At 54.5% G+C, this 9,898-nt stretch overlaps 1 long non-coding RNA gene across 5 annotated transcripts; it reads right to left on the bottom strand.

Annotated features, from left to right (window-relative positions):
• Nucleotides 1-2,974: 2,974 nt before the first annotated feature.
• On the bottom strand, nt 2,975-9,548 carry LOC106838163 (uncharacterized). 5 transcript variants are annotated; one of them, XR_011502035.1, is made up of 8 exons: nt 9,110-9,247; nt 8,768-8,867; nt 7,756-8,222; nt 7,394-7,450; nt 6,919-7,035; nt 6,510-6,601; nt 3,526-3,588; nt 2,975-3,215 (listed from the first exon to the last, which is right to left on the bottom strand). It is a non-coding gene; the product is annotated as an uncharacterized lncRNA (long non-coding RNA). The 5 variants fall into 5 exon arrangements; XR_011502036.1 differs by having other exon boundaries at nt 2,978-3,215; nt 7,988-8,222; nt 9,110-9,548; XR_011502034.1 differs by having other exon boundaries at nt 2,978-3,215; nt 7,988-8,225; nt 9,110-9,363.
• Between the last annotated feature and the right edge of the window lie 350 nt (nt 9,549-9,898).

Genomic DNA, 9,898 nt, shown 5'->3' with positions numbered 1-9,898 from the left:
GCCTTTCCCAAACTGCTTTTTCAAGTTTCCCTCTTGGAAATGTGAAATGACGTCGCCCAAGCACTCTCTTTGAGTGATGGTGTTAGATCTCTGTGGTACTTGCAGGCGGGCCCTGGTCCGATCCGGGGAGGTGAACAGGAGAGTGGGGAGGGAGGGAAAGCTCAGAGGCTGAGGCACGGTGCTTTCTTCTGATTGAAAAACGCTACTCCAAAAATGGCTCCAGAGAAAGAAAGCCCAGAGGTGGTGAAGAGAGAGTGGAAAAACTTAAATTTTCTTTTTCTTAAAAAAAAGTGGGAATTATTTGCTTCAACTGCAAAGAAGAAATGTCCCTCAAAAGGGAAAAATAGCCTGAAAGTAACCACCCCCCCCCCCCAAAATTGGGCTAAGTGCTGGGACAAACAGACAAAATAACTGATGTGCCCAGTAAATCATCTTGGGGTGGGGGAAGGGTGGGAGAAGTGCAGAAGCCAGGCATAGTGTTAACTGATTCCAGCAGAGGCAGTGAGCAGCAAGGGGCCTGGGCTATGGGATACATAATTGGCTAACGAATAATAAAGCCAAAATTGGATATTAACAGCAATTAGTTTCTGTAGAGGCACTGGGGAAAAGAGCTGCAGAAAACCCCATTGGGCCTTAAGCCGAAGCAATCTGAAATTAAACCAGTGCCTCAATTAAATGGGAATAAATATTGCCACATCAATCTAAGTGTGGGAGGGGGCTGCAGGGAAGCCCCCTGTGAAGTCCAGGTGCACCCTTCTGTGTGTCAGAAGCTGTAGGTGGCATGACCTTTGTCAGGCACGTTCTGGTCCTGACCTGTGGCCTCTAGAGGTTAACTGGCTCCCTTTCCTTGGGCATGTGACCTTGAGATCAGGGCTCTGAAGCTCATTTCAGGGCACTGGCCTACTAATCCAAAAGAGCTTCACATTACTAACTCTGCACTCTGGCGGGCCCAGCAGATGCGGAAAAGGAAAGACCTTAGTTTTTAAAAACAGAGACCATGTCAGCCTCCGAAAACGGTCGTCCCTCTTTCTGCCTGGGACCGGGCCTGGGGTTTGGAGGGCCAGGAAGAGGGAACATCTCTGCTCCTCTCTTTCAAACCCGCTTCTATGCGGCTCCATCCCCTCTGGCGTAGGCTCTGGGATTAGCGCTGAGGTTGAAGAAGAAATGTGTCATTTTCCTTCTGGGTTGAGGTATTGCTGTTTTGGGGTCTTGAGAGAGTGTTGTAGGGGTGGGGAAGGAGGTGTTTGGGGACGGCGAGGACCCGTCGCCGGAGGTGGTCGATTGCTGGATCTTGAGGGAAGATGCCCGCGCCCTGGCCGGTAGCGGTGGGTGTGGAGGACAGACCGCCAGGCGGGCGTAAAGGGGAGTGCGGGAGGATGCACCGAGGCGAAAATTGCTCGCCACACCGCCCCCCCCCCCGCCCCCCCCGCCCAGCCAAAACCCACCCTTATGGTGCTTTCACCCAAGCGCTTTGATGGTGGGAAGCCAAAGGAGTGGCTAAGAAGTGACTTTTGGGTCAAGGTCCTTTCCCAACCTCTCCCTCGCCCTACCGGCTCCCGGGCCGCGCCCGCCCGCTCCACCTTCTCGCACCTTCTGAGGCTTTCCCGGGGGCGGGATTAGGTCATGGAGGCCGCAGGTCCTGGAGTGGATGGCAGGGAGGCCCGGGGGAGGACGAACGGCGAGGGACGGATGACCGGTCGCCTGGTCCTCCCTGCGCAAAGGCGGCCGGCGAGCGCAGCGGGGAGGGCGCGGCGTCCGGGCGAGGCCTGCGGCTCGGGACGCTCCGGGGAGATGGCAGGGGAGGACTCTTCGTCCTGCCAGGGCCTTTGCTTTGGCCAGGTCCCGTTCTTCGACTGAGGATGTACCCGCTTCCGAAGGGAAGATGTCCTTCCCCTGACCGCCCCGCATTCCTGCCCCCGACTAGGCAGTCATCTCTAATGTTGACCGTCGTGTGTCCCTCTGGCGCTAGAGTCAAACTGGGGGAAGGGAGGAGCGCGGACAAGGGAAAAAGGTGACTTTCTGGGTACAGTCCCTGCTGTTGGTGACCCCAGGCGAGCGGGCCCTGCCCTCTCCGCGTCTGCCCGCGACTCCGCCCACACTTCGGGGCAGCCTGAAGCTTTGGGAAATGCAGGATGACCAGGCTTTTGGGAGCCCAACTTTCTTGATTCGGGTAAGAAAAAAAATCAAAGCCGGGAAAACGGGAGCGAAAAAGCAAAGAAAAAGGAAACCAGCACTTGTTCACTTTCATGTAGCTCAATTTAGATGTCTCAGGGGCATACGGAGAAAAAAGAGAAAAGAGCCCCGTGCGTGTGCGAAAGCTGGTCACGGGGAGGGCCCGGTGGGTGGCGAGGCCGAGCTGGGCACCCCGTCTCCGGCAGGACCCGCACACTCTTGGCTCTCCGCGAAGAACCGCCTTAAAAACGTTACCGCAAGTAGCAAATTGAACTTCAGCGAAAATATTGCCTCCTAGGTCCTGGGTTTCAGTATACGTATATGTTTAGGAAATAAGTAGATTGGATTTTAATTTAAAATGATCCTCCCCTCACTTTAATTTTGAGAGGGAGAGCCCCTAGCGATCCTGGAGATTCACTTTTGGGGCGTATGCAGCCATGACTCAGGTCCTCATTTTTTGGGTAACATTTCCATTTTAAGACAAAAGGGAGAAGACAAGAAAACGAAAAGGTGAACCTATTGAGAGTTGCTACCCTTCATTTCTGACCTGGAACATTCTTTGCTCTCAGTAAGGCCTGCTTTTTTTCCAGGCCATCTAAATTTGGTGCCGATCTCTCCAGGCCACCACAGACCCGCAGAGGGTGGCACAGAGCAGAGTACATTGACTGCAATGAATCCCATTTGAAGTCCTTTCTCTTGTCCTGTGTCTCTGCTGGAGATTCACTTAAGTATTAAATATGTTTTTTTAAAAACTGAAGTCCAATTGAGTAAGACTTGGCAAAAACACCCAAATGAAAGAATTGTAGGTGGGACTTGGAAGAAAAAAAAATCTTTATTAGGTATCATAATTCTCATAATTGTTATTATTGACATACGCATCACCGTGAATCAGCCAGGCAAGCCTCAAACACACACAGCACCAGCACAAACCTCAGCCCGTGTTGACTCATGGGGCTTTAAAACCACCCACAGAGTAGATGTGGAGGGGAGGCTCCATCTGTCCTAGGGAGAATGCTGTGCAGCTGCCCCCAGAGGACTCCATTCTAAGGTTGGAACAAGGGGTGGGGGTATTATGTAAGTTCAGTAGAGGGAAAGGGAAAATTATTTCCCTGTGCAGACAGTATAGATGGATGGATTTTTGTGTGTATGTGGTTAAATGCTTTCCTATAAATATTAGCAATGGATGTGGTTATGCGAGCAAATGTCTGTATATCTGTGTGTATATGGGCATATGCCCGCTGAGAAACTACCCTCCCCCCAAATATTTATTTCTCTGGCTAAGGCTCCTCCTGTGTCCACAAAAACTGTCTCTCCTCCCCACCCCTTTGGTGATAGAAGTGATAGAGAATTTACCTTTGTCTTTGTTAAAGGATCAATTTCTTTCCGCTTAAACAGAGATCTGGGCCTGGGCCGTCTCTGGCAGGGGAAAAAAGAATATTACTAGTCTTTCTTTAGATACATTTCTAAATCCATCTTAAAGTTTCTGGTAGAGTAACCTTTTGAAAACATATGAGCTCCCATCAGCATGAGGACCATAATGATGGTGGCCTGTGTGAACCGAAGGGGGGCCTGAGCATAGTCAGTCAGCAAACTGCCTCAAACGTGTCCTGCACTTTTAAAATCACATATTTTCCCCTTCGTTTAAGCCACAGGATGTAATTAGAGGGGCTCAAATAGACAGGGGAGAAGATGATGTTGAGAGTTAAAGAAATGCCTTGAAAGAGCAGAAATCTTCAGGTTTCTTACATAAATATTGCTGGACATAAACAGGCCCGAATATAGGGGAAGCGAAGAAGCTAGGACTGACCTTCACTCTGATACCTCTATTTGGTGAACACAAAAGGGGCCTTGAAATTACACAGGGGGCAGAGTGGTGCATTCTTCTCTGCCATTTTTGGCCATTAATACCCCACATAAAAACACATTTCATAATGAGACCTGGTGAACACAGAAAAATCCCCACCCCGATACACACAGACCCAGCAAACCCAGGGCACTCCCCCACACAGTAAAGCTTTCTGGAACAAGTGTTTGCATGAGTAATAAAATAAAAATACGCCCCTCCCAGCATAGATTCTCGGCAGCAGGAACCTGGCAGGCCTTGTCCATGGTGCCTGCGGTTTAAGCTCCCAGGGAGACGCGTGTTAGCTTTCTACCTAAAAGGGGCATTCCTTGGAGATTGTATTGGTGGGCAGGCACATCAGCAAAAGGTACAGCCATGTCTGATGAAATTACAGGGAAGCAATTACGGAGATGAGGCTCACTGATGTGGACAACTGTGGGGCAAAGGGTTGGTCCTCAGAGGCTGAAACCAGGCCCTAAAGAACTGTCAGAGCAGCCTTCCCAGCGAGGAGGGAGGGGGAAAGGCAAGTAAGCATCCTTGGGAGAGAGGTCTATTTTGAAGGCAGTGGCTGCAGGTGCCTCTTAGGATGACCCCGGCTGAGGTACAGGGGCCAGTGAAGCTGCTGTCTCTTCTGGCCTATAGCAGGGCTTGCCTTCTGGGAGCACACCACACCTGCAGTTTGCAGGATGTGAACTGCAGCCTTTCTCTCTGCAGGGGTGAGCAGGTTGTGGCACATTTCTGCAGACCCAGAGAAGGTTCTGGGAGTGTCTAGATGGGGTATGGCACACTTAACCTGGCTTGACTCCAGACACTCCTGTAGGAGGGCTAAGGAAGAACCCAAGAGACAATAATTATAGAATGATTGGTACACAGTAGGTACTCAATAAATATCTGGGAGGCATAAAGGCTAGGATCCATGTATCCTTGCATACTAATTTATTTAGTGGGCCAGACTGAGGCTTTGGAGAGGAAAGAGCTCCTCAGTCAGCCTCAACTGAGACTCTCTTAGGCCTTGGTTAGTGTGTCAGGAATCAAACTCAAATCCTGAGCATCCCTTATGGCCTTGGCCTTGCAAAGATAAGCCTCTGCCAAGGGTGGGAAAAGGGATGCTGCAGGCTTTCTGGGTAGGAAGCTCCAGCTCTTGGCCTCCTTTCTCTGCAAAGACCTGCCCCTCCTCCATTTCCTCCACCTGTAAATTAATGAATTTAAGTCTTGCCACCGCCCACTGCAGCTTGGGGGTTAATACAGAGCTGGAGATGGGATGGGGCTGTCACTGTGCAGAGCGAGGGGGCTCTCTAGGACCAGCAGCTGCTCTAGGTCTAGGGCTGCGGAGGAAGGCCCAATTTGGGAAGCAGATCCTTCAGGATGAGAGAGTTAACTCTTTCCATTCCCTGACATTCTCTTTCAAAACAGTCTCTTCTCAGACCCCCACTTGTACACGGTCTATTTTTCCTTCTGTTCAGATTTTAAAGGAATGCATACCCCACCCCCCCTCGGGTACATGTAGGTTATTGCGCCTCTCCTTTCCCCTATATGTCCTGGATCTCTGCCTGAAACTGCAGTTATAGCGCAAGAGGAAGCCAGAGGCTCCTGAGGGCCCTGGCCAGGCTTTCAGCCCTGATGGAGCTGGTGGACCATTCTGAGTTTGTTTCTTCTTCCCTAGATATCCCAGTGACTTCCTTAAGCTTGTCAGGTGCCCAAAGCTCTATAGCAAAGCGTGGCAAACACCTCCCTCCTCCCTTTCCACTGGCTATACCCCTCCCCCCAAACCTCAAGCAAACACAATATATCCGCAGTTCAACTCTGGCACAGTCTGCCAGTCTTCTGGATGCCAGATTATTTTTTTAAAGGGCAAACCAAAAGCTAAGCCCGGAACAAAAACACAGCCACGGAGGAAGGTGTCGACCCGCACACAATGCACCCAGAGCCCAGAGAAAACTCGGCACACAAGCCTTCCGCAATGCGCTCACAGGCAAGCCCCCTCCCACCGCATCTGTGCTCGCACAGATCTGCGTTTCTGTCGTAGAATCAGCCTCTGTTTCTCTCTCAGAGTCTGTTTGCATCTCTAAGCCCCTGTCTGGCACAAGCCACACACCTTCCCACCCCAAGGGCTCCGGTTCGGGGCAGCCCAGCCGGAGGGAGCCGGTGACCCCTCCCGCCCGAAGCCGCAGAGCTGAGCTCTGCGGAGGGCGCCTCGGCTCTGTGGCTCGTTCCTTGGCGGGCCCTCGCGGACCGACGGTGCTCAGCCAGCCCCATTCTTGGCATTCACCGCGTGCCTTAATTGTATGGACATTTAAATCAAGGTCCGCTGTGAACACGGAGAGAGAGGCCTTTCTCCTGAGGAAGGAAAGGAGGAAGGAAGGAAAGGTAGAAGATGGAATGAGAAAACAAGGAAAAATAAGTAAAAAGCGGCGCGTGTGCGTGCGTCCTGACAGCGGGGAGAGGGATGGGGGAGGGGAGTGCAGGGAGAAAAGGACCACAGCATCCTCCCTACCGCAGCTCCCCAATCACACAGACAATGAGATAACAGCGACGTCTTCCAAAGGCTCTTTGTTCTCCCCCATCCTTTCGGATCCAGGCTTTTTCCTGCAAAGCGGAGGGGGTGGAGGGTTGGAGGGTGTGGGTGGAAGAGGGAGATGGAGAGATGCCTCCCCCGTGTTAATTACCCCGACTCCCCTCGCCCCTTCCCCATGCCTCGCCTCCCCTGCAGCTCCAGACAATGAAGAAAACAACACCAACCCCACCTCGCCCCGACGCAGCAAACCCTACCCACCCATTTCGCCCTCCGCTTTGCCCAGGAAACTGAGGGGGGCCAGGAGGAGGAAGACGAGGGCAAGCAACGAGGAGGGCAGCAGGGGCTCGGCAGCGGCTGCCAGGGCAGGGCGAGCCGCCGCCGCCTTTACCTTGCTCACGGAGTCCAGGCGCAGCCCGGCCGGGCGTGCCGCGGGGGCCGCTGCCGCGGGCCGGGGCCGGGATCTGGGCAGTCAGCCTTCCGGAACTCGCCTGCTGCAGTCCTCTCGCTCAGGTCCCAAGTGGTGGAGGGGAAAAAGGAAAAGGAAAAAAAAAAAAAAAAAAAGAAAAAAAACTCATAAGAGCGAGGCCCATCTGGCCCCTCATCAGCTTTGTCAAGTCTTGCATACGCTAAAATGCTAATGACCTAGATAGCTCATGCAAAATGCAGCAGGGAGGGAGGGAGCGAGGGAGGTGGGAGGGAGGAAGAGAAAGAGTGAAGGGGGGAGAGCGAGGGAGGAGGAGACAGAGGGGAGGGGAGGGGGGTGAAGGGGAGAGAGGGAGAGAGAGAGAATATATGTCTTCGAAACACCCCTACCACTCTCCCCACCCCACCCTACCCCACCCCAAACTGTCAACGGGCTTTACCAGGTAAAGAGTGGGCGTAGATTTAAAAGGTCACTCGTGTCTAATGCGGCTGGATCCCTGGGTCAAAAAAAGGGAGAGAGCGAGAGGATGAGAGTCCCCAAAGCCAAAGGGATAACAAGACATTATTTAAGCCCCCTCCCGCCATGCCCTCCTCCACCTCTCCACTCTGTTTACACACAAATCCAGACGCCTCCTTATGTGTGTACACGGACATATCAATTTTTATCAGTTTCTCAGAGCTCCTATCGATAGACACCCGCATTTCCATCCCCAGCAAAACTCATCCTGTGAACCAGAAGGGAGGATTTAAAAAAAACTCCTTCTTTTCGCAGTCTTCCTCCAGCTGGTGCGTCCCCACTCACCTCTCCCTCGCCCCACTATTCCCTGAGCCCTCCTGGCAACGTCTCCGGCTTCTACTCTTTTCTAAGCCTTCTGCTGCCCCGTCTCCGCTCCAACACCCGGATCTCCAGAAGGTGAGTCGGGGAGCAGGAAAGCCAAGTTAAGTCTACCCGATCTCCCACAGTTCAGCTCCCTTTCCCAAAAAACCTCCAACAAACCCAGGCCCTCCCCAACAATGACACTGTTCAAGCACACCAAAAGGATAAATCAAATTCAGCCCGAATGCCCTCAGAGGTCCGTGCGCCGGGCGGGCGCCCTTGGGCACCGGAGATCACTGTTTCCGAGCCAGCGCTCCCGCGCGTCCCTTCTCGCCGAGCCCAAAGTGCTTTGTCCGGGGGTCCACTCAAGGTCTTCCTCTTTATGTTCTTCCTTTTGAAGAGACTGGTCTCAGTCCGCAGCGTTTCAGCCAGCCCAACGAAAGGCAGTAGATCTACTGGAATAAAAGGGATCAAGATAATATACACGCGGATGAATGAGGGAGGGCTGCGGAGAGGCAAAGGAAGTCCGCATCCAGGGAGCGGCCGCCTGGGCCCGAATTGCTTCCTTCGCTGAGGAAGGGGCGGGCGGCGAGAAGGCGCTGGTGGTCGCTCCACCTGGCAGGAGGAAATGGTAACCATGATAAGGAGCATCATGATGATGATTATGAGCGTGATAAAAAATTCAGAATCTCCCTTTGGTGAACCAGAGCATGCGTGCAGGAGGGACTGCACTGCTGGCGGCGGCGGCCGGGGGGAAGGAGAGGAGCGCAGGAGGCAAAGGTTGTGGCGGCAGCACCCTCAGATGAATAATAATAACGCGCAGCGCAAGTTGCGGTTCAGCCTGGAAATCCAGCCCTCCGCGTGAACTCGCGTCGAGTGCGGATTGCAGGGGATGGGGAAGAAGTGGGGGAGGGGAGGGAGGAGAAGGGAGGGGGGAGGGTAGAGAGGAAGGCAGAGAGGGACAGAGAGAATTTGGAGCCTTTTAATTTATCCTTACCAAGCCCTAATCCTGTTCGCCGTCCTCTTTGGGTGAGGTCGATCTCCTTTTTAAAAATTATTATTCTTTTAACGGATTATTCAGCTAAAAGAAGCCACATCTGCTGACAGTACCGAAAACAAGAGGATTAGGAGCCGGTCCACAGCGCCTGGCCCGCAGCCCCCCACGCCCTCTCTGCACCAGCACACGTCATTCTCACTGCCCCCGGGTACCTCCCTCTCCTTCTAGCTCGGGGAGAGCTGTGCCAAGGAAAATGCGGATTTGGGGAAAGTGAGAAGTGGGAGCGCTCGGAAGAGCGGGAAAGCCAAGGCTGGAGGTGGCGATTCGCACCCCCACACTCACACGCGCTTCCGTTGATCCGTTTCTATCCTGGGAGAAGGGGCCGCTTTTGCCGTGCCCACACGCGCGGCATCTGCAGTGGGCCGTGCCCTCAGCTCCCTTAACGTGACCTCGGCTGTACAGTCCAGGGCAGACTCCCCTCAGCGACCCGAGGCATGGAACCTACACCTGAGTCCACCGCCCCCTTCGCCTTCCTCGGCCCCAGCGGCCGCGGCACCGCGCTTCGTCCACTCCCTCTCTCTGCCGCTTCTGCAGATGGAGCGGGGGGCTCGGCGCATCGGCACGCCCTCATCTTCTCGTCCCCAGGCCCGAGGCGCCGGACTAGGGTTTCTGCGGGCCGCGGCGCGGACAAGGCCCGGGGTGGGGGTGGTTGAGGGGCTGCGGAGGATGCGGTTGACATCACTGCGGAGAGCGTGCGGCTGTCCGGTCGCTGCGGCGACCCGGGCGCCTTTGCACCTCCCCCTCTCCCCCACAGCCCCAAGCTGGCGTCTGGGCAGGACAGCGGCGGGGGGTGGGGAGAAGGGTTGGTGGCGGGGGTGATGGTAGTCCCATCCCCCGCCCCCCTGCAGTCAAGGTGAACGTGAAGGAGAGCGGGCGCGCGTGCCCGGGCCTCTGGATACGTGCGCGCTCCCCTCCCGGCTCCCCCCTCCCAGCCCCCGGCGCCCTCCCGCCGCCCGCGCCCGCCGGGGCCAGATGGACACCCGAGATTAGAGAGGCACGAAAGTGCGCCTCCACGTCCGGCCGCCACCCGTCCCGCGTACGTTTAGACTCACTTCGGGGAGGCGCCTTTTG

Source organism: Equus asinus, chromosome 3 (assembly GCF_041296235.1).
Source record: "Equus asinus isolate D_3611 breed Donkey chromosome 3, EquAss-T2T_v2, whole genome shotgun sequence".
In the NCBI taxonomy this organism is placed as follows: Eukaryota; Metazoa; Chordata; class Mammalia; order Perissodactyla; family Equidae; genus Equus; species Equus asinus.
The sequence above is the reverse complement of the archived record's forward strand: the minus strand, read 5'-3'. Positions and strand labels throughout refer to the sequence as shown.